This window comes from Brassica napus, chromosome C8, assembly GCF_020379485.1.
Source record: "Brassica napus cultivar Da-Ae chromosome C8, Da-Ae, whole genome shotgun sequence".
Classification (NCBI taxonomy): domain Eukaryota; kingdom Viridiplantae; phylum Streptophyta; class Magnoliopsida; order Brassicales; family Brassicaceae; genus Brassica; species Brassica napus.
The window spans coordinates 3,730,603-3,757,170 of record NC_063451.1 but is presented as its reverse complement, the minus strand read 5'-3'; the positions used below and the strand labels follow the sequence as shown (position 1 = coordinate 3,757,170).

Here is a 26,568-nt window from a genome sequence, read left to right as displayed (position 1 = left end):
TGGACCCAACAATTACTTATACATATATAATATATACATAAATATATATATATATATATATATACATAACACATATATTTAGAACCCAAACACGAAGAACCCCCGTTTGAGGTGACAGATAGAATTCTACCATATGTTTTGGGTTTATTCATATTATACGGAAGACCACACTTTACCATTACTTTATTACCAAGAATGTGCTCGGCTCTAGGTTATCGACTGTGTGGCCATAGCACCATTAGTGGTTCGTGGTAGCTAGTGGCACCAGAGGCGAATCTAGACAATCTAAACGATGGGTGCATCACTGGTGATGAAATAACCAAATTGCATATGAAAAAGATTAAACCTTGGAAAGTGAAGATACACAAGCTACTTTTTACCATATAAGCTACCATTTTTACCATATAAGCTACCATTTTTTGATGTTTTACATACAAAATTTTAAATTTTAATATAATTGAGGGTGCACATGTCTCCACTCCCTATAACCTGTTTTCGCCACTGAGTGACACCCAGTGGTGGAGGTACGTAGAGAGGAGGGAAGGGAGCTGGCCCATATGAATTATTGAAGAACCTTTTATTTTCATTGATTTTTTGAAATTTTTATGATCAAGTGGCAAAATCTTTTGTAATGCCCCATATGATTTTAAGTTTATGATTAAGTGGCACCCAGCGGCGGAGGCAGATTTTATATTGCCCTGGTGGACCTTTTGTCTGGCTACAGTGTCCACTGTAGTTTTGTGATTATTTACCAATTGTTTCGTATTAAATGCAAAAACAAAATCTAGAAACTGAATGACGTCAATTGAATGAAGTGATCGAGTTGTGTGAACGCGCGCTTTATGACTGATGATTTCGTTATATCACCACTAACTTGGCAACTTCTACTTGGCATTAAAATAACATGATTATGGCCACGTCCTTGCGCATCATATGTACTTTTTCTTGTATTGTTTTACTGTTTTAAATTATCTCGTACTTGCTACAAGACAAAAATTAATCCGAGGTATCATGGGGAAATAAATAAACCTTAACACTGAGACCACACGGTCTCTTTTTCTTTTAGGTTGATGATATATTTTACACGTTATCTGTAGTTATCGATGGCAAAATCAAGAGCAATATTTTTTTCTTCTAAACATAATAATGTGAAAAGTCTAGATTAACAATTAGAATTTGTGACTGTCATGTTAACTTCTCAATCGGAATGAAAACATATACCAACGAATGGTCTCTAGCTTGAACAAAACAAAACGATAATGGCCTAATTTAGACTATCATCATTTGGGGTGTTAGTATTTTCTTATTCAATTCTTTTTTTTTTGGGACTATTGGTCTGCATATCCATGGATTTGGTGGCAACTTCAATGATCCAACCAACATTAATGCTTACAAGGAATCTCCTGCTTCAATTCTGCATCTTTTTCTTCTTCTTTTCATATTTTAACTAAATGTAAAATTTTTGAACAAAAAAATGTAAAAAAATCTTGATAAAAAAATGTAAAATTTATTGAAACCAAAAAAAGGTTTTTACATTAGTGCATCGTTAGATGGTGTTTTAGGTACTTCTGCTACTTCCTCCTTTTTTAATAATAAAAATTTTGAAGAATAGTTTTTGTTGAAAATTAGATAATATTTTCAGTTTTCGATGTAAAGTATAATATGTTTTATTATATGATTTTTTTATTTAGAGAAATACCCTAGGATACCACTAAATTTTTTTTATCACAAATATAGACTGTAAGGATCAAAATGACCAAAATATTTCATTAAAAAAGTAAATATACACGTATATCCACAAGGTTAACTAATCTAAACCTTAGGATTTAGAGTTAAGGGGTGGAGATTTGAGATTATAAATAATAAATAAATATTAAAAATTTGAAAATAAAATATTGAAAAATAGTTTCAAAAAGTATTTCGAATTACAAAAAAGAAAATTAAAAAAAAATATTTCAAAAAAAACATTTCAAAAAAATAAATTTATAAAAAATTCGAATTTGAAAACATATAATCTAAAACTTTTTTTTTCTGACATCAACACAAAAAGACTCATACTGACTCTGCGAACCATCCCGGTAACTCTGCAACCATGTGAACGACGAAAGACGGTCGTTTTCTAGAACTGCGTGCTAGACTATCCGCCCTTAAATTCTTCGTCCGAGGTACATGAACGATTTCTGAGTTGAGAAGCTTGCTCTCAAGATCTTAGTATCCTCCAGATAGTTGTCATACGCTGGCCATTCTTCTGGTTTCGAAATTATCTTCACCAATTGAGAACAATCTGTCGCAAACGTAACCCGAAACTACCGTAAGTTCTTCATACATTCCATTGCCCAAATGAGTTCTTCCACTTCCGAGTGTAAAGGTGAAAGACTCGCCCTTACATTCGTTGCCCCTAACAGTCCATCAAAACCCTCTAGGGTGATGTACCATCCTTGACCTGAAAAAGTATCTTTATCTTTACAAGATCCATCCGTGAAACACCATCGTCCTGGGATTACATACATGGTCATATCCCGTGTTTGAGGAGCTCTCCACTGAGTATTTATCACTTGTGCCTCCGCCTAAAAAATATATTTTTATTATTTTTATTGTTTTATTTATATCTAGGGTATTATGGTATTTTACCTATTAAATGAAATATTTTGGTCATTTTCTCATTAAAGTCTATTTTTGTAACAAAAACTTGAAAAATAGTCTATTTAAGAGAATTGCCCTTTTATTTATCATCGGTCGAATTGTGGTAATGTGAACAATTAATAATATTTTTGTTTAAAAAATATAAAAATATTAAACGTTTTATTCTATGTGCAAAATCATATAACGTCGTCTATTAAAAAAACTAAGGAACATGTAATGCAAAGAAGAGATGCTTGCGGCAAACCAAGCTACAAGATAACAATTGATTTTCACTTGTGCCAACACCGTACAAGAAAAGATATGTACTCAGCTCTTTCCCATGGCATCTTGTATTTCTCTCTCTAAAAACTGCAAAGAAGTGTAGCCTAATTCTAATAAACTCTCGGAGCCTAAACATAAAATCCACATTTAAGCTCAAAATCTAATTTAATGTATTTTGGTAATTTTGGTAGACTTTGTTGGATCAATTAATTTAAGCCAGTGGGCTTCCAAATTAATTGAAAAACCTGTGAATATAAATGGCCCATTCGGAGGCCTCTTTATTAAATGAACGAGGAAGTAAGTGAAGTCCCACATCGGTTGTGTGACTGATTTTCGAGCAGTATAAATATGCTCATGTGCTATTAGTGTTCAAAACGGCTCAGTAGGAGAGATCGCTCCACTTGTGCGCCGCCGTTGCCTGGCCGGCTTTAGGCTCGGACCAAGTTAAATTTAACATTTTGCCATTTAAAATCGAGAAAAAACAGCGTGCAATTATATTTTAAACGACAAACGGTTTGTCTATAAAATAAAAACGTTATGCATTTTATCCTCTCGAAATTTTAAACGAAATAAGAGAGAGTCTTGGGGAATAAGTTTCGCAACTCAACTTCCCTCGATCTCCGCGAGATTCTTGCCCACGTGCAGCAGCTGTTGCGGGAAGTGGGTTGTCTCCGTCTCTTTAAATATCGCCTCTGCTCTTCATTCATTTCTAACTTTTTCCGTATCGAAACCACAGCAAAAATCCCTTAGCGTAATTCATAATTCCGAGAGTGTTTCGTAGAGTTTATAGTTCGATAGGGCGATCACGAGTGAGGCGTGATTCGTCTGCCATAGTTGTATCCTGAGACTCTATATTCGTACAGTCTCGTCTCACTAACGGAGCGAATATTTTGAGTTAAGGAAAGCTATCATATCTCGACTCCATGTCTGTTTGCGAATACGATTTCTTATCGTCCTCGTATTCGTTTTTAATATTCGTCTATTTCCTTAACTTCGCTTTTATTATATCGTTTACGTCAGTCCGGTTTACCGGCGTCTACAGACTTAATCCATAATCTTTCTCTTATAAACGTGAGCCATAACATAGAGGTGATAGAGAGACAAATTTGACAGCAAAGCTCTCAAAATGATTGAAATTGCAACCGTCAACTACCTTGAGTTCCCAAAAGGAATCAATGCCAAGAAGGTGTTTTGGAAAGACGATCAGATACGAAATATATAGGTAAAAACTTGAGTTGGATTGATAGATCTCATAGCAAGGAAGAAACAACAACTTCCAGATCTCAAATCGAAGGTAAAATCCAAATTTATTTTGATCTAAAATTTGAGGGAAATCATCATATTTCTGAAATCTGTCTAGATTTGGTTTCCCAAACTCACAAATCCATATTGTGAGGCGATTTCCCTTGACATTCCCAAAACAAATTTTTGTTTCACTGCTTTGTTTCCTTTGCCATGCACCGACACCATTGACTTTGTTCTCGTAGAGGCTGTGAACTCCCAACCATTTATGCGTTGGAGATATCTTTTCTTATTTTGTGCCGAAGCTATTTTAAAGACTCGTGCTAAGCGAGATATTTTTCTTGTTTTCCCAAAACTTGAAAATTTTGAGGTTGAGTCAGAACGATAATTGATCATTGATAATATGGCGTATTAATGATAAGATGTGAGGTGGTTAGTATATTTGAATTGTATGAAGTCAACCTGAGGATGAGAAGATGGCGATCCCGTCGAAGCCTGTAAACTAGTTAATGGGTCCAAAGTGGCCTACGCCCTTTCGAGGTAATAGGTAGCCCAAGTTGTCATGTTATCAACATTATCAGAAATGGTAATTATAAGATGAGAAATTCTGGTGTGTTTGATAAGTATGTGTGTTAATATAAACGAATTGCTGTACTTATTGATTTTTAAACATTTCCGCATGCAGGTTGGTTACTAGTTTTGGGAATCATGTGGGCATACATGACAATGTTAATTAGATGACTTTTGGTTATTCATCCTCCCCCTCTTTTTCCCTTTTTAGTGGGTGTAGGTGTTTTTTTGTAGTTCAATTTATAGGGCGTGAGACTATGGAACAAAGTGATTGGGCACAAGTGTTACAATTTGGTATTAAAACCTAGGTTAAAGGCCACTCCGATTTTGACCCGAAGGATCGTAACAGAAAGGAGATGGGTTAGAATATTCTTGGAATGTTCCAAATAAGTTAGAGATATTTTTTATTTTGCATAAAAAAAAAGGTCATTTGATTGTATAGGGTTCCCCCTTGGATCATGTTTAGTAGTATATGTTGAATTGTAGGATTGAATATCTTTGTGGAGTGTCTAGTTATGAAGAGATTTCATCAGGTTGATTAGTAAAAGTTTTGAATCATTAAGACACTCATGTAAACTTGAAGGAACACTAATTTAGTTAAGTTCTGAGTGAGTTCATATCCTTTCGATGATTCAAGCAGAAAAGTTGTTGGCAAAGAAGAATGGACCTTACATCGCCATAGAGGTGAAGTAGATGCAGAGTTAGACACTATTTCAGTGGTAGCATAAGGACATCTTTGAACTATTAAAAAGGCCACCACCAATGAGGGGAGATTCTTTAACCATTCAGATAGATTCAGCAGTTGTTACAAAGATGGCAGAGTTGGAAAAAGCAATTAGAGGACTAAACAGACAAGGGGTTCATTCATTCAAGTAGTTGAACATTGGAAGCACCAATTCAATCTGTAAAGAAAAAGGATGGAAGTTTAGATAGACTATCGGGGATTAAATAACGCCACAATTAGGAACAAGATCCAGCTACCATGTAGACGAGTTGTTTGACAAAATACAAAGAGCTTCATGGTTTCCAAAAATAGATTTAGAATCAGGCTATCATCAGATATCTAGCTATAGCGGAAGAGAATGAAATGAAGTCGGCTTTATGGACTCACTATGGAAACTATGAGTTCGTACTTGTATTTTAGGTTAACTAATGTGCGGCCAGCCTTTATAAAATTAATGAACAACGTGTTTCATGATTATTGAGATAAACTCATAATTGTGTTCACCAATGATATTATAATTTACTCAAGGACTAAAGAGGACCATGAGTGGCATTTGCGTGTGGTGATGAATAGGTTATGAAAATAACAATTATTCACTAAGTTTAGTAAGCGTAGTTTTTGGCAAAGAAAGATAGGATTCACACATGGCTCATATGGTTTCAGGAGAGAGAGAGAGAGAGAGAGAGAGAGAGAGAGAGAGAGAGGGAGAGGGAGAGGGAGAGGGAGAGGGAATGGAGAGGAGAGTTTGAGGGGTGGAGTTTTAGGGATCTTTTCTTTCTGGTTCTCTCTCTTTCTCCTTTCTCTATCTCTCTCTCTCTCTCTCTTCTCTCTCTCTCTCTCGCTTCTCTCTCTCTCTCTCTCTCTCTCTCTCGCTCTCTCTCTTCTCTCCTCTCCTCTTTCTCTTTCTTTTCTTTCTTTCTTTCTTTCTTTCTTTCTTTCTTTCCTTTCGTTTCTTTCTCTTCTCTCTCTCTCTCGCTCTTCTCTCTCTCTCTCTTCTCTCTCTCTCGCTCTCTCTCTCTCTCTCTCTCTCTCTCTCTTCTCCTCCTCTCTCTCCTCTCTCTCGGAGAGAGAGGATGCAGATCCTGAAAAGAGCATGCTAATCACTAATTTGCCTATCCCTAAAACTGCCATAGAGGTGTGTAGTTTTATCGGGTTGGTTAGATACTATAAGAAGAATGTAAAAAGATTAGCTAAATTTTCCAAACTAGTGACTAACTTAATGGGAAAGGAGTAAGGTTTGAATGTCAGATACCGTGAAAAAATCTTTAAGAAGTTAAATGAGCATTTAACTCAAACTCAGGTGTTAGTGATACGCCAGGCATGAGTCGGGCGGTAGATATGGGCCTGGCGATATATCAAAAAATTGAGAACTAAATTGGATTAATCGGAGTGAACTATATATTAGGTTTGGTATCCTATACTGATATGCTACATGGTCCAATGGCAAAGAGGTGGATCAACCTTCCCAAAACCTGGGTTCAAGTCTCACGTACATCTTATTCTATTTTTAAAATTTTAACGTATAGTGAGAAATGACCGCTTTGACCTCGTCTCTTTAACAAATTTACACCATTTTATGCAAATATTTGGCATAAACTGAAATTAATGCGCCGCCGTACGCTATTATACGGCTAACTTGGACCAAAAGTGCTTGCATGCGTTTCACCTTCGATCAGGTCTACTTCGTCATGGTGGGTCTGCGACTTGCACAAAGGCGGGCGCGTTTCTCGGCTACTCGCCCCTGAATTAGAACATGTGTATTACCAAAGACAGGAGTACAATATATGGTTTATACTGATGTAACATGAACGAGATTAGCATTTGTGTTCATGGAAGAAAATAACTTAATCATTTACGTCTCATTACACGTATGAAAGAGGCTAAGTATCCAACTCATTACTTGGAGCTAGCAGAAATATTTTTTTCCTTAATAATATAGTGATTACCTATATAGAGAAAAAGTTCAGATATTTACAGATCATAAGAGTTTGAAATATGTTTTCACTCAAGGTTATCTAAATATAAGACATAGAAGGTGGGTGGAAAAAATGGATGATTATAATTTGGTTATATACCACCCTGAAAAATCTAATCATATCGCATACACCCTAAGTAAAATCAGGGTGTTGGGTCAAGCATCAAAGACGTACGATAGAAACTCTATAAATTAATACTCGATAAATTAATAAACATTATAATTTGATAAAACTTTCAGTCCCGAGTTGGAACGGTTCAAAATATGACATCGATAAATTAATAACATAATTTGTTTTTTAGAAAGTCCTATGTAAAAATATGGTCCTATTAAGATCATAAATTAATAATTTATTTATAATCATAAATTAATAATTAATAATTTATAAATTAATAAATTAATAATGTGTTCATGGAAGAAAATAACTTAATCATTTACGTCTCATTACACGTATGAAAGAGGCTAAGTATCCAACTCATTACTTGGAGCTAGCAGAAATATTTTTTTGCAATTAAAGCCTCAGTGCACAGGATAAATAAATAAGGTGATAAAGGGTCCCCTTGTCGTAAACCCCTCTGTGGGACGATAAGGCCCTGTGGTTGTCCATTAAGTAGAACCCGATATTGAACCGATGATATACATTCCATCATTAATGTAATCCAATGAAGATCAAAACCCATCTTCTGTAGGAGAGTCTTTATAAAATCTCATTCCACTCTATCATAAGCTTTACTCATATCCTTTTTAATTGCCATATATTTTCCTTTGCACGCCTTATTCGTCCGTAATCCATGAAATATTTCCTGAGCAATAAGAATATTATCAGATATTAACCTTCCTGGCACAAAAGCCGACTGGGTTTCTGAAATGAGGGAAGGTAAACATATCTTCAACCGCTGACACATAACCTTCGAAATAATTTTATACCCAACATTACACAGACTAATCGGCCTCAGTTCTGTCATTCTTGTAGGCCTCTCCGTTTTTGGAATCATATAAATATTAGTAATAATTAACCTCGGATCCAAAATTCCAGTAACCAAAAAATTATTCACCATGTCCACCAAATCCTTCTTAATAATATGCCAGGAATGTTGAAAGAAAAGAGCTGTCATACCATCCGGTCCTGGTGTCTTCTCTGGATACATCATAAACAAGGCTTCTCTGACCTCATTCTCTGACGCTGCTCTCAGCAGACGTTGGTTCATTTGAGGAGTAATACCCGGTGATACCTCTGTGAGGAAGTCATCAAACTCCGTTGGGGAAGTGGTAGTAAAAAGCTCTTCGAAATAGCCCACTGCCACTTTTTCCACACCCATATCTTCCGTAATCCAATTTCCCAAAGAATCATATAAACCCACAATCCGATTACGTACCTGTTGTTGCTTAGTCAAAGCATGATAGAATTTTGTATTGAGATCCCCAGATGTGTACCACGTATTCCTACTTTTCTGGTGCCAATACTCTTCTTCATCTTTATATGCATCTTGCAACTTCTTGGAGACCTCGATAATATCCTCCTGAGACCTAGAATTATCTGTTTGTACCTCTTCAAGAGCTTTCTGTAACTCAGTAATTTTATCCTTCCCATAAGGAGGATTATTTTTCCGCCATTTAGCAATTTCATGTCGACAATTACAAATTTTTTCCACTATCCCAGTTTCCCTTCTTGCACTATAATCTGACCAGCCCATTGTAATTGATTCCAAAAAGCCTTCTTATCCAATCCATCTTTTATCAAAACAAAATTATGATGTGGCAGCCTCATATTCAGTTGTATGAAAACAATGTTGGTCCAAAAAATAGGAAGTGATTTCGCTAGAGATATATTAAATTTTATCTTAGGCTATAATAAAATGACTATTAACTTAATCAAATATATAAGACTTCATAAACACTTCGAGAATAGGGGGATTAAGGAAAATCTTTATCACCAAGGCAAAAATTAATTACATTTACTTGAGAACTAAGTTAAATTTAATAAGGCAAATCTTAGTAGTTAATGGTAAAAATTAACTACCTTAACCTAAATATGCTAAACTATATAGACGATTTCTAGCACAATGACAAGACCATCATATTTCCAACTACCAAATAAGAAAAAAATCACGTTTCAAAAACAATGTCTTCTATCAATTCAGTTTTCGACTTGAAACCTTTCAAAACCACGTGGAAAATCATGGTGAAAGTTATTCGATTGTGGAAACAGTATTCAGCAGCTGGAGATGAAACCATTGAGATGGTTTTTTGCGATGTTAAAGTATTATAGTGCTAAAATTTTGTTATGTATTACGTAATATATAGGGGATATGCAAAAAAAAATTATGACTAATAGTTGTTTCCGTTTGTATAAACAGGGTAATAAAATTCATGCATCGTTAAATACACTCACCCCGCAAGATTTAAAGTACAGTTTAAACAAATCACACAGATATTTTAATTTCGATGCAAACCTTATATAAAATTGAACACGGTTAGTTCACAATGCCCGGATAGTTGTGTTGAAGTGTTTCTTCGAGAGAAAGTCTTCATGCCTGGCTCTGTTTCCTGCGTCAAATGTTAACCCCATTACAATATTTCACCTCATAGCTTAGGATTATCGAAGAATGAATCATACCTAACGGTTTTGTAGAGTATACAAGAAAGAACGAAGATAGAATGTACATCAATATTACGTTGGAAAGTGTTTCCTGTTTCTTCCAAGGATATATCTTAATTCTTTTAATATGGATAAATCGAGCTATACATAATCCTGGCCCAAGTAATACAATCAATAACATAATAATTGAAAATAATAATAAATTAAATATCACATATGAACGTGGTTCAACTTGGTAAACATGACTGCCAAAAAAAACCATATTAATATTTTTCATTTGTGGAAAAATTAACAAAACATAAAAATTGACATATGTACAATTTAAAATTCAAATTTATATACTCACTCCGCGCAAGGCGCGAGTAAGTTATGCGAATTTATAGAGTTGAATTTCTACATAATACTACATTAAAAAATTTTCTGCATCTAACCCTTTTATACTACATCCATTGTCTGGTACACTCACATAAAATGTGTTGCATATGGAACTAATGCTCTTGAACTACATGCTTATTGGAATACAACAAAAGCAAATGTTGTTTTGTGTGTGTTAAATGTTTGGCAAATTGAAAGAGACAAAGGTAGCAAATATGTTAATTTCTTATCTATCTATCTATATATATAAAAGAAAGTTTCCTCTCTCCAGGACGCGCCACCTCAGCATTCACGTCAGAAAGTCGAAGGTTCTGGACGCGACACGTGTCACATGGAGCAAAACGCACAGCATCACTTAAGTTGCGGCGAGATGGGCTTTGTTACATGTTTGTTAACGATTTTGGGCCTCAGGTAAAGAGAAATTCAAAACACACCCTAATCCTAAAGGCTCGAGGAGATGGCTGTCGACTCTCTTCTTCGACGGCCGCGTGGTGACGACTGACTTTCTCCATGCTATCTGAAACTGTCAGATTAATGTATTCGTGATTAATCTCATTCAATCAGACACCCATTATGATGTCTTGAATGTGTTGTTAAATCTGCGAGGCGGTGTGTGTACTGTATAAATAGATGTGAGTATTTCTCACCTTCAACTCATCTTCTTCACCTCTCTTACAGTATACTAGGTCTACTTGAATTGTTAAATAGCTGCATTTGTTTGTTCTGTAGCATAGATGATTTGGATCGACCAATATGGCAGATTTCTCTTTTTAAGAATTATTGACCTGTACAAAATTGAGGATTTCAAAACTTACCAGGGGCATCTATGAGCACGCTGTTATATGGAGCTTAAAAACTGAGGATCAAGATGCCTCTGAGAGATTTCTTCCTTTTGATATTGGCAAAAGTGTATCTTCGATCGTATTTGATTATGTTATCCTCTCTATGTACAAATTATCAGGTACATCTGCAATATTTTAAATAAGATCTCTGGTGTCTAGGGAGGATGTGTCGTCTTTAGTCATGTAAAAAAAGGTGACTATCTGACTTTTATTTTTTTTATCCCATTCGGTTTGAAATACAAGCTGTGATGGGGCATTAGTTATAAAGCCTTTCAAACTGAACATGGTTACCTAATAATTTTTTTGCAAAGATAGATGGCCAATACCGAAATCATTCTGAGGCCACACCAACAATGTTGAGATGCCTTACGTACAATTTTATGCTACCACAAATACTAAGCTTTTCTGTAAGTGTAAAATTTGAACTCAGTTTCCATGTTCAAAATTAGCTAAAAATAATTCATGAATCCTAGAACTTTGAAGGTTGGATAGTAGGTTCTTTGTTAACTTTTTAGGACTCTTTTTATCTCTGAGGAAGTTGTCGCAGACGCCGCCAAACGTTTGGTGTCCATCAGTGATAATGTTGTTATAGTTGTTTTTTTAACTCATGTCTAATATGAGTTTTACAGTTCAACTATACGGTGCTCTTTTCTTATATGAGTTTTAGGGAAAAGGAGAACATCAACTTAATGTGGATATGTGAGTGTGTTTCACATATCCAGAAGCCAGGGATTCACAACAGCGTTGTCTATATATCCTGAGCCTGAAGAACAGTGAAAAACATAAAAGAAGGGTGCAATGTCTGAAAAATCAATGGATTAAGAACTCATTTGGTTACTGTTGGTCTTCTTCGCTGTCCTTTTTAACCAGGGAAATTTGTTGTATAATTTGCGGTTTCACTTTTGTTGTTAAGACAAGTGAATGCATGTATGAAGAATTCCCAATAAGAATATCTCTCATTTGTTTATCCATGGTTCTGAGCGTGTAAACTCTAGCAGCACTCTTGTTATAATTTGAGAAGCAATTGACTTATATATTATAAATAATTACTTCTTACCTTAATAAATTTTGTAGATTTTTCTCTATTTCTATTTGCGCAAAAAACGGTTCCCTAACATAAACGATTGGTTCTTTAGAAAGACTCACAAACAAAGTCTATTACTGAGATAAATAGGAAACATTGCTAGGTTTTTTCTTCTTTTTTTTTATTCTTCACAACGCTAGGTTAATGTTTAACTCTTTAAAATCAATAAAGTTTAAATAATGATATTTTATCAATTTAATAAAATATCTTAACACAACCTTTTTTTTGGACAAAAACATAACTTTTTTTTTGATTAGCCAATTTGACACATATCTTTTGAATATGTTTTGTGTCAAATAAGAATAATAGCTTCTTTCATATTATGGTTTTAATCGAATTCTATAGATTCATCTATTAGTTTATTTTACTTTTGGTATAATCAAGTATATATTTTAGAATGTAGATATGTATTAGATGTAGAATTAAACTCAAAATTTCAAATGACACTAAATATTAAAAACTGAAAATAAACTTCATTGAGAAGAAAATAAACAATACAATTTCTTATATGTATAAATTTATATTTATAAATATCTATAAATATTTTTTTATTTGTATATGGTTTCTTAGAAAATTACTAATTTATAATTATACTAAATAAATTAATGAAATTTAATAAAAACATCTCAGTTTCTTACTCGACCACACCAATACGTTCGGCGGAAACAACATCTAACTTCATCTCTTATTTGTTAGTGTAAATTATTTAAATTTGTCGATTTTGTTAAACAAAATTTGTACTTCCAAATTAAAAACAATCATTTGGATAACAACAAGCTAATAAAAAAACAAATCCAAATTTCAAACGGATTCAAATAAATTTGTTAATATATAGCAAGTTCAGCTAAATAACAACACCCAACATCATCTCTTATTAACATATATCTACAATCTCAACATCCTTTTTTTCTCCCACTACTTCAAGATACTATAACCGAGAATTTTTTTTTAACAAATAGAACATCGACACACATAATCAACCACTTTCTTAACACAACAAAACAAAAGATATGTTTGCATCCCGCGCGAAAATCAGGATCTAAAAGAAGTGGAGTTCAAGGAGGAGTCTGCTTTCTTCCCCAGGCCAGGAGTCGTTTATTTTTGGGAGAGTGGACAAGACCGTCTTGGTAACGGTAAGTATGGCTCAAACCAGTACCAGAGCCACCATGCTTCTTCAAATGGGAATCAGTGGTCGGACGGAGCTGAAAACCTGACGTAGTGTCCGATTAGACCAAAAGAAGAATCATATTTATAATATTGATCTTAAGGTCAAAGAAGGAACGATTTGGTTTCACACCCATAACCAATACATGCCATAGTCCATGGAGCGTTTATTCTCTACCCATTTGCGGCTCATCTAACTTTTTCCAAGTCTCGCCTCTAAATTCTTCTCATCTTAGGTACCCATATACTGCTGGGACGTAAAGCGTCTTCTGTCACGATAGTTTTGTGTGCTAAGCATGTAATAACAATAAATCAAGTTTTTAATATTGTCAAAGAAATCATGATAATGAAACATATTTTGACAACTAACAAGTGAATGGTTGAAGAAGCAAAAACATAATGGAAATTACAGAAAACCAGAGGTGACGGGCGATCTCGATATATATACCATAAAAAACAATATGGTTTATCTTTACCCTTTCTCAAAATCAAGCAAGTCTCTTCCGGATTATATCACAAGCTCAAAACTTTAATCAATCTAAATGGCACCAACATTATATTTTTGTGAATTTAACTCAGGGATCCCACTTCCTAAAAAAAGAATTATACTTACTATTCGAATTAAGATAAAAAAACAGGCATATTTTATATATGTATGTTTATAGTTATTAAAACTTTCAAATTATGTTATTCATTATTCGTTTATTTACTTTTGTAAATATTCCACCTAATTAAATATTTATTTCAGTTCCAGTTCTTAACCCCTGGAAAACATGACGCTTTGTTGTCCTCTACATTTGAAGATCATATATTACTTTTATTGTTATATAATTTATCATCTAGGATTGTAGTTTCAACCTCTCAGATTTAATCTCTTTTAGAACGTGGGTGGTAATCAAATGGTTCGAGGACCAACAATACGATCAAAAAATTTCTTACTCTACTGATCAACTGTCTTATGCAATAGCAAAGAGAGTTAAGTTCAAAAAAAAAAAATAGCGAAGAGAGTTTTTTCGTTTTTGATTGATCATTTTGTCTTAAAGAGTTGTAAATTGTTTTTTTTTTTCATTTTAATTTTTATCTAAGAAACATATTTTTGTGAATAAACGTTGATTAATCGGAAGTTATAGTAAATATTTATTTTACCATGTTAAATATACACTAGAATTTTATTTTAAATAAAGGATAAATTTTAAAAAATAATTAAAATATTTAATAAAAATGTAATAAGCTTCTCAAAATATAAATGAATTTATTCTATATGAGATAGTCAATTTTTTAAAAAAATATTCGAAAATAATGAGTAAATTTATTTTTTAAAATATAATCCATTATGTGGATAATAATGTTTATTTAGTCTCTAGATATAATAATATAAAAAATCCATTAATATATTTATCTGAATAGTAATAATTCATATTTTGTTTTCATGGTATTTATCAAACTTAAAACAGTTTAATTTTCATTGTATTTTATAACTTCCTAATAAAAAAGTTATATTCCATTTGCTATATATATATATATATATTTAATTTTTAGAAAACATTCAAGAAACTATATAACAATTACAATAATGAAAATATTTTCTTCCTAATACAAATTATGATCTCTAACAACACTAATAAAAATATAAAAAATGTTAATTTTAATTAGAAGTATACAAAGATGAGTTGAGGATGTGTTTACATTAAAATAAAAAGACACAACAGATAATAATTAAAATATTACAATGTCATAAAATATATTTGACAACAAGCAAAAAACAGAAAACACATACAAAAATAAACAAAATATACAATTTAGTAAACATAGAATACAAATAGATATGCAAGACCTATTATAAACACTAAAAGTATTGATCATAATTATATAAAAGATCGTTTCAGAATATGTAAAAATAAGATAAAGTTATACTTGAATTGTACACAAAATATATTTATATAATTCAGAATAATTAATCTTTTAAGTTGAAGAATTAAAATATTATCTTCACATCAAAATTTTAAAGAAATCGGCTGAATTTAATAAGATTATTAAAATCTTTAAAATAAACTAAAGAATAAACTAACATATATCCTCTACACACCAACATTCTAAAAAAACTTAAATATTATAATACATTTCTCTTCCAAAAGCTCATAGAACACATTAAACATAAGATACAATTCTATAGCTTCATACATCATACATAAATTATATTCCGCGCGTAGCGCGGACCAACCCTAGTTAATAATGTATATATGTCTTAACTGTTCACTGCTCTTTATATGTTACATCATTTTTCAATCGCGAAGAGGATTCAAATATATGACCAACATTGAAGAATGTTCAAAGATTGTATTTGAGCCTAACATTCCAGAGATTGAAGAATTTAGGAAGAAGTAAGAAGTACTTATAATTTGTTTTCCGTATAGTATGTTAATATAATCAAAGCGATTTTATACTTTTTTATTAAAATTCTTAACTTATTTGCAGGATTCCAGCTCATGTGTATTGATGACATTCACCAAGAAAAAATGTTTGAAAATAATATATATATATATTTTTTTTTTAATTTACGCAGCTTTTGTTCAAGATTCAGAAGTTTTATTTTTTATTTTCCTTATCTATTATGGTTTTTGTTTACATCATGCTTAAGTGCTTTTATACCTACTAGATCGTTGGATAATTGTTTTTGACTGTTAATAGAAATATGAATAGATCCTCAGGAAGAGAAAATGCTCTTTTGCTCTTAGAATCAATGTTATAGAAGGAGTGGAAAGCGGTGAATAAGACCTGCAAATCCCCTTCTAAATGGTTGTCTTTTTTCATTTTCAATCTGTAAATTCATGGAGTCAAGAAGTGTAGCCAAATCACATAGTTGGCTCTAGTCAAATTGATTACTTGGAAAGAAAATATTTATAAATCTCTATGAAGTTCTTGATATTCTCGATATTCTTGTCGAAGTAGAAACTTGTTCCTTGCGTAGAAGTGAGTATCAATTTCCTAATATTTAATCAACGTATTAAGAGAATACTGCTGAAGGTGTATAATTTGATTTATTTATCTTTCATTATTTTAGGATTTATGCATGTGGCTAAGACAACATCATGTTTGTGGGATGATGTGATTTTAGATTTCATAAAGAGCGGAGACAATCTTTAAAATCTAGTGATAACTTAAGGAATTAAAAAAAAAGTGTGCGTGAGAAAAAATTTCAACCAATGCATAAATTCAGTTTTCTGTCATAATACCTGGGAGACTATTCCAATGAGCCGTGTACCATTACGTAATCTTCTTTTTGATTGATATTTAGCATAACAGAGACCAAGTAAGTCACAGTAAGCCGTGTACCATGACATAATCTTCTTTTTTGATTGACATTAAGTGAGAACTATGTGAATACATATCCGTGTATTCCAAAAAAAAAATACTCAACCGCATATAATGTTTATTATGTTCTTGAAGAGTTTCTAATATCTGAGATACTTTCTCAAGACCCCATCAGTATGGAAAATAGTGTAAGCATTGATTACGATGATTTCATTTCGTGGTGCAAGTAGTATAACTCTTTTAATGGCGAGGCTGTAGAATGCTTTCTATTTTTTTCAGCTGTCGAAATGTACAACTCTCAATTTTTTTCAGCTCTCCCTATGTACTCTCCACCATTTGTTTGCTTAGTTTGTCATTAATCTCCTTGATTAATTCTACGGATGAGTTTCTCAAATTCAGCTGTGGTGATGTGCCAATATGGTTTTTCTGATTTTTGATACCGAATAATTACCTAAATCAACGACTTATTCATCCCATTTAAAATATAAACATACAATAAATCTTTATTTTTTTATTTAAATGAAAGATATAAAAATACTATCACATAATTCACTATTGTTTTGTTAATAAATTTACATGGTAAGTTAGATTGCATGCTCGGTTTAATAAAAAAATATATTTTAAATTTGATGAGTATGGTATAGTAAAAATCCGGTCCTATCATATTTTTTTAATATAAGATGTTTTACATGATACATATATATTAAAGCAAATTGAAAGTATCATTAAAATATAATTTATATTGAATTTATATAATTATAGATAAAAATAGCAAATATAATTAGTTATAGACTTTTATGAAGTTAAACTTTGTTAAATATACTAAAAATCTCATATTGTGAAACTGTATAGAATTGAAAAGAGTAATATATTAAATATCTTAATATGAAAATATGAAAATATGCCTTGTTTTTCTTAAAATTATTGAAATACATTCACGTAAATTTAACTGTCTTCAAATTTAATAAAATTTTACGGATCAACAGCTCCGTACTCTTCTGGTATTTTATTTTATAATCAATCTCACGAAGAGCAGCGGTTCCGGAACGTGAGGCTTCTTGACTCCTCCGGTGGTCGGCGCAAATTTTCTTAACGATGAGGCTTTTTCCCTGTCGTATGATTAGTTAGTAACCCACTGATATCTCGTAGCGCAATTATCACCTTGTATCCTGTCATACACTCGTTGCAGCCTCTAACCTCTTGACTCAAGCGGAAATACCTCGTAGTTACGGAAAAAGATTGTTGCATAAGTCTGACCAACAGCGGCTTTAGCTCCGGATGCTCCTAGACAGACATGAGCGTGTTTACGTGAGGATCCACAACTGTAAAAATCCTACTGCTATTGTTATCCTGCACGTCCATGTCCGAGCTCTTTATTTCATTTTCTAAAAAAATTTTAGGGACGACAATCTCCAGCTGGGCCATTATTCCCTTTGCCACCATCAGCTTGGCCTCTGCCTCTACCACCTCGCTTCTCACAACACCTCCTTGTTGGTTTTGGCTGCCAATAAATATAATATGACTAGAAGATGGAAACCGCCACATAGTTTATATGAAAGCGTGCTTAGAGTCAATAACACTTGCATTGGAAAGCGTCTCAAAGGAGAAGTTGCAAATCTTTCTAGTCTGCCTCTCCCGCCTCTAACTCATTGTCTCCAATAATCAGTGGCATGTATAAAGTCACAAACTTCACTTTTCTTTCGTGAGTGGAAAAAGGACAAATCAAATAGCAAGACATCCTCAATGGAATCAGTCCTCTTCATCCTTTCGTTCATTCCAGTTGCATTAACACGAGCTTGCAAAAAAGCATCCTTCATATTTCCACCCAAAATCTCTAGTTTCATTGAGCTTCCATCAAACAGTACATTGTTGTATCTCTTCATAACTTGGAATGCACTGTTCAGCCCCACATCAATATATGTTTGGTACCCTTAAGTGAATTTGCTCATAATTCTTATCAGAAAACAATGGGCCCTTCAGTTGCTCGGGTATCCACACCTAGTATCACACCGTCCTATTCAACACATAAATATTGAAATCAATGTTATATAGCTACCACAATCTTTTACTAAAAAAGCAAATTAAAATATAAAAAAATTCATTGAAAAAAGTAGTCCTGGGCATTCGGTTTTTTCGGGTTAAACGGGTCGGGTTAATCGGTTTACGGTTCTTTCGGTTTTGGAATTATCACACCGAAATAAACCGAAGTAAATTTCGGTTCGGGTCGGTTTGAAAATCGGTTTATTCGGTTCGGTTTTAGATATTATTATGTGGTCCGAATTGAACCGAAATGTTTAATTTCTTGGTTTTTTCGTTTTCTTTTTTTGAATTTTTTTTCAGTTTTCTCGGGTTAAACGGTTTTCTCGGTTATGTTTGCTCCTATTCAGTTTGTTCGGTTAATTATGGTTTGATAATGATAAATGAAAAATTCAGACATGAACGATCCATAATGTTTTTGGTCTCAGCCATCCATAGTGTGATAATAAAATAAAGTTTTTTGACAGAAACCACAGAGAGCAAAAACAAAAACATTGTTCATACAACTTCATAATTTTAAAATGAGATTGAAGAGGTTGAGACCAAAAACAAACACCATCTCTTTCTCTTCACACCAAAAACAAACCCCATTTGTTTCTCTTAAAACCAAAAACGAACATCTCCATTTCTTCACAACTTCCTTAGCTTCACCTTCACCAATCACAAAATTATAACCAATAAGAATCAGCAATGAAAAAATATCGTAGGTTCAAGAATCAATGACACAGACTTGAGAACGTAAATCCACAACAAACAGAAAACATAACCCATCACATAGCAAATTTCAATTAAAACAGAGCATGAACATGCACCTAAAACAAACAAAAGTGAGTACCTTCACGTACCTAAACCTCACTTGGTCATGCCTGTGAGTTTCGAGAATCTATAAAAGGAACAAAACGCCATTAATTAGTTAAGAAAATTAAAGCTTAACATACCATTCATAATATGTAACAAACACCATTTGTTGTAAAACTTACCCAATGACTCAAAAAAGTCAACTTCTTCCAACATTTGAGCCAAGTTTGCAACTACTGGCTGAGACTGATTTGAAGACCGCATCCATTGTTGTGTGCATATCAAAGCCTCGATCATATAAGGAGTCAAAGAACTCCTATAAGGATCCAAAATTCTCCCACTAGTGCTAAACGCCGATTCAGAAGCAACAGAAGAAACTTGAACCGCAAGCACATCTTTAGCAAGTTCAGACAAGTTCAGACTTAGTATCATATTTGATCTTCATAAATCGTGTCGAACCAGCAGTGTGGATGTGTTGACCTAGACCTCCTTGATCTGAGCAGCGGCTTTCAGAAGCAGACTTGCTTTTCTTTCTAGCAGGTTCAGTACCCCAATATGTTTGCAAAGCACCCCAGTGCTCTGAACTCATGAATGGAGGTATCTTGCCACTCCGCTTGCGCTTGCTGATGAAGTTGGAGATCAACGACATCATTGTCTTCTTCCAATGTAAACGCACCACATTGTAATGAATGGGGTCCCAATAATACTTTTGCTGCAATGAAACAGAAAAGGATTATGCAATCAGAATAATATATATTAATATGAGAATGTCATAAAAATCTAACAGAAGTAACATAAAACTCTCACCACAAAGTCTCCCCACCAGGTAAGTTTCATCTCATCAGAGACCATGCTATAATTGTACCAGGCTACCCTCCAGTCAGAGGTGTAGATTGAAGTACAATCGTCAGTTAGACATTTGTCAATATCTTAAACCTTCAATCCAATAAAAAAAGAACAGATTATAACATTACTAACAGAAGCAAGTAAACATAAAGTTTAACAAATCTAACTCACCAAAGCCCATTGTTTTCTTTCTCAGTATGTATGAGAGGCATCTGAAGCCGGGATGGGGAAGCCATCAATTCTGCAATGCTAACATCTGGGTAGTGTCGAGGTCGTGGTCTTCTCACAGGAGGCGCAGCAGGACCAGCACCTTGTCCACCACCTCGGACAGGTCTGGGAGGTTGTTGGTTAAAGAGTCTTTGCATTTTGACTTGCATCGTAACAATATATAGACAGAAAGTTACAACAAACAAAAAGAAAAATTGCAAATAAGAACAACGAGAACAGAGACTATTCAAAGGTCACAAGTTGACAAAATAAATAAAAAATATAACAAGCTCAGATCGATTCAAAGACAAATCATCAAACGTAAGAAGAATAATAATTACGAAGCAGCTAAACAGCAATTTCAATTTTCTACAGAACCAGAAGAAACGATTGTGAAAAATAAATATACAAGTCACTCGATTTTCAGGAAACACTAGTAGAATCGAAAATCAAATAATGAACAAAAGTTCCCAAAATAAAAATCATGAAGGTATAATCAGAAAGAGGCAAAAGAAAGAATAAAAAAAAAATAGAGAATTAAAAAGAGGCAAAGGCGTGAATCAAATACACACAAGAGTGAATAACCAAATACAGAAAGAACTTGCATATAGATTATAAAACAAATTTAGAGGGGGAGAGACGAGAGCCTACTTGATCTAGAGTTGATGACATTGGCAGAACCTCGAAAAGATAGATTTTACGTCATTTTCTTCTCAGCAAAATCGGAGGGGAAGAGATAGATTATATAGTTATTGCACTAAATGATAGAGCTTTATGGATCACGATTATGATTCGTTGACGTCACAGAGGAGAAGCTAAAGAGGTGAAAGCTGCTGGGTTTCTCCGAGGAAAAGGATCAAAAAGAAGTCGGCGACGAAAGCTATAGCGTTCAATGCAGTAGATGACATGGCATAATATAGCAGTGTGATTGGTCTGAATTAATTTGTTTAGGTGGCATAGCTAAACATTGAGTTTATTCTCCTTTTATTATTGTTAGATTAGATTAGGGGCAAATCTCCAAAATAACATCTTTCTAAGTTTATATCACAAAAATAGCACTCAAAAACTAAAATGACCTTTCTAAGTTTATCCTTTGAAAATTTTAATTTTTTTATTTTTCAAAATTTGAAATCTTATTCCCAAAACCTCATTTCTCAACTCTAAACCCTAAACCCTAAACTTTAAACCCTAAACCCTAAACTCTAAACCCTAAACCCTAAACCCTAAACCCTAAACCCTAAACCCTAAAATCTAAACACTAAACCCTAAAATCTAAACACTAAACACTAAACACTAAACACTAAACACTAAACCCTAAACCCTAAATCCTAAATCCTAAATCCTAAATCCTAAATCCTAAATCCTAAATCCTAAATCCTAAATCCTAAATCCTAAATCCTAAATCCTAAATCCTAAATCCTAAACCCTAAACCCTAAACCCTAAACCCCACCCTTTAACTCTAAACTCTAAGTTTGTGACTTTTAATAAAACATTAAATGATATTTTTGTGACTTTTGACCTTGAGTGCTAGTTTGGAAACATAAACTTGATTTAGTGCTATTTTTATCTTTTTCTCTTAGATTAGTCCACTGATCAATTATGTTATTTAGAGTTTCTTATAAAATTAAATTATTTTAATTATTTGATATGTGTGTTTTACTTTCAGAAACTCAATAGTCAGGGTGTTGTACACTCCTTTACTCATAATTAACTAAACTATATAAAAGCTTTGGCCAGTTTAAACAAAATCACAGAGATGTATTAATTTCAATGCTAACCTTATACCAAGTTGGATACAGTTAGTTCACAATGGGCGGCCAGTTGTGAGGAGGTGTTTCTTCGAGGGGAAATATTTATGTCTGGCTCTGTTTCCTGCGTGAAATGTTAACCACATGAAATATTTCCATGTCAAAGCTTAGGATGATCCAAGAATTAATCATACCTTAGTCTGTTGTAGACAATACGAACGAGAAAACCACAATAGAATGCACATCAGTAATAGGGTCGAACGTGTTTCCAGTTTCTTCAAACGACACCTATTATAAAGCTTCTGATTTACAAGATATTAAAGTTTCAAGCATTACATAATCATAATTCTTCACACAACAAATATAAAGGAAATAATTTCTAATATGGCTTTTCAGTAAGGAAAGCACTTAGCTTTATTGTTCGAACATCGATGGTTTCTTTTGTGAAGATGCCTTGCAATAACTGAGTGTACGAACCTTCCCTTCCCCCCCACCTGCATATGTATTTCTAACGATCTTGATATATTGAAAAAAATTGAAAAATAATTATTTAGATATAGTTTTAACTAAACGTATTGCAGTTCAAAACTCATTAACAACAAATAACAAAAGAGAGAGAAAGTTTACCTTCATCACCGTCCAATTGCGGAAACGCAAATCCGATTTATACAGTCGCCTTTGATTCTGAGTTGTTTCAAAACATCAATGTTACAATATTCTTGCTTATCTACATCTTATAAGGTAATTTATCAGTGATAATGAAATTATTGAAGCATCAAAAATCATTTCAATATCAGATTGGAAAACGGGTGAATATCAGTTTAAAATTGGGAATAAGACACTAACCTTGGAGCGTCCATGTTGATCTACGAAGAGAGTTTCCTTAGATGTAGATAAGCAACTTGGACCGATAGAAGTTTCGATTTGTATTGATCCTTGGAAACAGAGGCCTTCCCGTTCATTCTGATAAAAAAAAAAATAGAGATAATCACAGAGAGAGAGAAGAAAGAAGAAAAACAGAGGAAGTTTGTAGCAGAAAGCGAGAATGATCGATCACAAGGAAGAACGGACTTCAAGGAGAGAAGGAGGCAAGATAGTTTCTCGTACCCTTTTATATATCTTGAGACTGCGACACCTCATCTCTCTCTCTCTCTCTCTCTCTCCCTATTTTTGTTAAAACAATTAATAAGCGGAGGAGAAGACGTTAGAGACAGTGCAAGGGTCAAAAACAGAGGAAGAGACCGAAACGAAATTGATTTGTCTTCACCGACCTCATCATCAGTGATGTCGACCGTTTCTTCCCCCAAAAGTCTCGTTCTTTACCACAATCATTCCTCAGGTTATCTTCTGTAGGAATACAGGCTGAATACTTTATTAATATGTATGGGTACAGTATTTATACAGAATACATAAGTCATTAGGTATTAACCAATTACAATAATGACCCTAATCATATATCTCCTATACACTCCCTCAAGATGGAGGAACTAGAGTGATTCCAATCTTGTGCATGAGTTCCAGGAAGCGCGGTCGCGGAAGTGGCTTAGTGAGCGCATCAGCCAGTTGGTCTTTGGTCGAGAGATGAGAGTCCCGAAGAGTACCAGCTTGCACATTGTCGCGAACAAAGTGATAGTCGAGGGCTATATGTTTCATTTTGGAATGAAAAACTGGATTAGCAGCAAGGTATGTGGCCCCGATGTTATCACAATAGATGACAGGCATTTCCGGAAGCGGGATATGGAGATCAGTGAGGAGAGAACAGACCCATCGAAGTTCAGATGCTGCATTGGCAACAGCCCGATACTCGGCTTCAGTCGAGGAGCGAGCCACCCCTTGCTGTTTCTTTGAGCTCCAAGAGATCGGGTTGCTCCCTAGATAGACAATGTATGCATTCGTGGAGCAGTAATCATCAACGTCTCCTGCCCAGTCGGCATCGGAGTATGCGTGAAGCTTCAACGGTGTGTCTAAGCGAAGCAGGATCCCATAAGATACAGTACCAGCAAGATAGTGGAATATTCGTTTCACTGCTTGCCAGTGGAGATCTGTGGGACTTTGTAGAAAATGGGAGAGACGATTGACTGGAAATGCAATGTCAGGTCGTGTGAAGGCAAGGTACTGCAAGCTACCCAGTACGGCTCTGTATTCGCGAGGATTCTCCATCGGTGTACCAGACTTGAGAGACAGCTTGGGCATTGGTGCCATGGGCATAGAGACTGGGCGCGCAGAGAGCATGTTTGTACGCGTTAGGAGGTCGAGGACATACTTCTTCTGCATATATGTAAGCCTTTCGACGTCCTATTGACCTCAATACCCAGAAAGTAGCTTAAGTCGCCAAGGTCCTTTAGTGAAAACCGAGAAGATATGGCCTGTATAAAACCATCGATCAACTTTGTGTTGTTGCCGGTGATCACCATGTCATCGACATACACCAGAATATAGATGATATCAGGTCCTCAGTGATAAGTGAAGAGTGAGGTATCGGCAGTAGAGTTCAGGAATCCTTGTGTAAGGAGGTATGAGCGAAGTTCTTGATACCACGCTTGTGGCGCTTGTTTTAAGCCGTATAGCGCTTTCTTCAGGCGACAAACATAATGAGGGCAATCTTGATCGACGAAGCCAGGTGGTTGTGTGACATAAACTTCCTCGTCTAAGGTTCCTTGTAAGAAAGCGTTGTTCACATCAATCTGCCGAAGAGTCCAGCCCTTGGTGACTGCGAGATGTAGAACAGTTCGCACCGTCGTGGGCTTTATGACCGGGCTAAACGTCTCTGTGAAATCATGACCATGCTGTTGATGGAAGCCTTTGGCAACAAGACGAGCTTTATACCTGTCAAGTTCACCATTAGCTTTATATTTTAGAGTAAAAACCCACTTACAGCCAATGATATTCTGAAACCGTTCTGGTGGAACCAGTTCAGACGTTCCATTGCGCAACTGAGCATTTATCTCATCGCACATAGCTTGTCTCCAGTTTGGGTCTTTGAGCGCTTCAGCCACAGTCTTAGGAATGGTAGGTTTGAGTTGAGGAACAGAGGCAGTGAAAGAGGTTTTGGTTTTGGGTTTGGATATGTTATTTTTGGCTCGAGTTTTCATGGGATGGAGATTGTGGAGCAGAGGTGCTGGAGGTTCTGGTTCAGGTGAGGGCATAGGTGATGGAGAGGAGGGTTGGTTTTGGCGTATGTTTGGTGAGGTGGGAAGAGAGGATGAAGACGTGGTTACAGAACCGGGTTGTGGTTGAGTGTGAGATTCAGGTGGTGGCTGAAGCGTCGTAGGAGACGAACTCTGTTGCTGTGTTACCGGAGACAGAGGAGGAGCTGGGGAAGGTGATACTTGCGGACTTTGCTGGTGAGGAGCAGAGCACGGGGGTGGAGCTGTGAAGAGTGGCCATACCGGTACCAATGTCGTCGCAGCAAACTCTGCAGGTTGATGCTGAGCTTCTCCTAATTTTGTCGCAGTCGCAGGAAACGCAAAGGGAAAGCGTTTTTCATTGAAGACAACGTGACGTGAAGTGTAGATACGACCCGTTGCTCTGTGCAGACAGAGATACGCGTTTTGCGTTAAGGAGTAGCCAATAAACACACATGATGCAGACCTTGGTTCCAGCTTGTGGTTAGTGTAAGGTCGCAACCATGGAAAGCATTCCGACCCAAAGACGCGAAGCTTCAAGTAGTTAGGTGTTTGTCCGAAGAGCTTCGCATAAGGCGAATCATTGCCGAGAACCGGTGTCACCATTCTGTTGATGAGATAGACTGCGGCCGTAAACGCATAACTCCAGTAAGTCTTTGGCATAGAGGCTTGACTCAGCAGCGTTAGACCAGTCTCGACAACATGACGATCTTTACGTTCAGAGATGCCATTCAGTTCAGGAGTGTGGGGTGGCGATGTTAGGTGAGTAATGCCATGAGTCGCAAGGAACTGACGCAATGCTATGAACTCACCACCATTATCGGAGTACAGAGTGCCAATCTTGTGTTTGAATTTGTTCTCCACCAAAGCTTTGAACTTGATGAAAGTGTCGTGGACCTGAGATTTCAGCTTGAGTGGATACATCCATGTATAGCGAGTGTACATGTCAACAATGACAAGATAATACTTGAAGCCATCCACGGACACAATCGGAGAAGACCACACGTCTGTATAC

The 26,568-nt window shown here is 34.9% G+C and overlaps 1 long non-coding RNA gene across 17 annotated transcripts; it reads right to left on the bottom strand.

The window, feature by feature from the left end:
* Positions 1 to 19,232: 19,232 nt before the first annotated feature.
* LOC106430325 lies at positions 19,233 to 23,714 on the bottom strand. Of its 17 annotated transcripts, none has more exons than XR_007327441.1 (11): positions 23,700 to 23,714; positions 23,536 to 23,592; positions 23,275 to 23,391; positions 23,056 to 23,161; positions 22,623 to 22,922; positions 22,459 to 22,552; positions 20,644 to 20,842; positions 20,434 to 20,562; positions 19,809 to 20,338; positions 19,674 to 19,711; positions 19,233 to 19,479 (listed from the first exon to the last, which is right to left on the bottom strand). It is a non-coding gene; the product is annotated as an uncharacterized LOC106430325 (long non-coding RNA). The 17 variants fall into 17 exon arrangements; XR_007327437.1 differs by having other exon boundaries at positions 23,056 to 23,155; XR_007327434.1 differs by having other exon boundaries at positions 23,056 to 23,112.
* Between the last annotated feature and the right edge of the window lie 2,854 nt (positions 23,715 to 26,568).